The sequence below is a fragment of the Panthera uncia genome (assembly GCF_023721935.1).
Source record: "Panthera uncia isolate 11264 chromosome A1 unlocalized genomic scaffold, Puncia_PCG_1.0 HiC_scaffold_16, whole genome shotgun sequence".
In the NCBI taxonomy this organism is placed as follows: domain Eukaryota; kingdom Metazoa; phylum Chordata; class Mammalia; order Carnivora; family Felidae; genus Panthera; species Panthera uncia.
The window spans coordinates 7,081,247-7,083,417 of NW_026057576.1; positions in this window are offsets into that span (position 1 = coordinate 7,081,247).

A 2,171-nucleotide genomic window follows, 5' to 3' on the forward strand; every position below is an offset into this window, starting at 1 on the left:
AAAAAAAAAAAAAAAAAAAAAAAAAAAAGAAACACCAGAAGAAGAGAAGAGGGAGAAAGGAAAAGAAAAAAAATATTTAAAGAAGTAATGGTTGAAAACTTCCTAATTTATTGACAAACAATAACCTACACATCCTGGAAGCTCAACAAATTCCAAGTAGGATAAACACAAAGAGATCCATAAACAGACAGTAAAAATACAGAAAGCTTAAATGCAAGAGAGAATCTTGAAAGTAGCAACAGAAAAACAACTCGTCACTTATAAGAAACCCCAATAAGATTAATTTACTCCTCTTCAAAAGCAATGGAAGCCAGAAAGCAGTGGGCTAACATATTCAAAGTGCAAGGAAAAAATAACTGTTTGTCAAGAATCCTATATGTAGCAAAGCCATCTTTCAAAAATGAAGGCAAAATAAAGACATTACGAGATAAACAAAAAGTGAGAGAATTTGTTGCTCACAGACTCAACTGACAAGAAATACGAAAGGAAGTTTTTCAGGCTGAAAGTAAGTGACCCCAGATGGCAATTCAAATCTCATGAACAAACCAAGGGCACTGGTAAAAGCAATTTATGTAATTATGAAAGGCAGTAAAAGCGCCTATTTCTTCTCCTGTCTCCTCTTAACTTATTTGAAAAACAATTGTATAAAACAATGTGTATATAGGGGCGCCTGGGTGGCTCAGCCGGTTAAGTGTCTGACTTCAGCTCAGGTCATGATCTCGCGGTCCGTGAATTCGAGCCCCTCGTCGGGCTCTGTGCTGACAGCTCAGAGCCTGGAGCCTGCTTCAGACATGTGTCTCCCTCTGTCTCTGCTCCTCCCCTGCTCATGCTCTGTCTCTCTCTCTGTCAAAAATAAATAAGCATTAAAAAATAAAAAAATAAAAAAACAACAACAATGTATATGAATGTATTGTTGGGACCATAACATATAGAAATATAGTAATTTTGCCAACAACAGCACGGAGAAGATAGGTGGAGGCAAAGCTGTATTGTACTAAAAAATGCCTCCAGATGATAACTTGAATCCATAAGAACACATGAGAAGAACCAGAAATAGTACATAAGGATGTTAACATAACAAAAGCATATATACTTGTTTTCCTTTCTTCTCTCAGCTCTTTAAAAGTCATAAATATATAAAGTAATAACAACAGGTCTGTAACGCTCATGGATGTAATATTTATACAAAAATACCACAAAAGGGGGGAAAAGAGACGGACCTGATTCTCACTGGAATTAAGTTAGTAAAACTCTCAGTTGGTTCTGTTCAATTAAGGTGTATATGGTAAGCCCTAAAGCAACTACAAAGGAAAATCTTGAAAAATACAGTGGACAAAAATCACTAAAGAAATTAAAAACAGATTCAGTGGAGAACGAGTCTTTTCAACAACTAGGTCTGATGTGAAACAATCAGATGTCAGTACATTAAGAAATCTTAAATTAAAAATATCGATCCTACCCAATGTTAGTGAGGAGGTGGCATAATTGTAGCTCCCACACGTTGATCGCAGGGCTGTAAAATTGTACAACTGCTCTGCAAAACAGTTTGATGTGTTCTTAAGAAGTTAAACATACAGTATGGAAACCAATTTGACAATAAATTTCAAAAAGAAAAAAAAAAAAGAAGTTAAACATACACTAGCCGTACGATCCAGTCATCCCACCCCTGGGTATTCTACCCAAGAGAAATGAAGTCATATGTTCATACCAAGACCTATTCATGAATATTCATTCCTAGCAGCTCTGTTTGCTGTAAGCTTTAAAAAGCAGAAACAGCCCAAATGTGTATCAAAAACAGATCACAATGAACAGATGGCCAAATTATGCTATATCTATACAATGAAGTACTACTCAGCAATTAAGTCAATATTGATTCATGTAAAAACATGACTCACATGGATGCATGAATGTGGACGAATCAAAATATTATGTTAGGTCAAAGAAGTCACACCAAAAATGGGCACATAGTTCCTGCTTCCATTTATATAAAATTATAGAAAATGTAAATACCTACAGTATTCCTTTGATTGTCACGCAAAATTTTCTAACGAGCAGTAAAAGTCATATTGAAGAAAAATCTGGGCATCTCCGTCCTTAGAATACTTTGTTAGAAAAATTTGCGTACAGGAAACATCAAAGGGAGTAGCTTGGTATCTATCACCTCACATTAG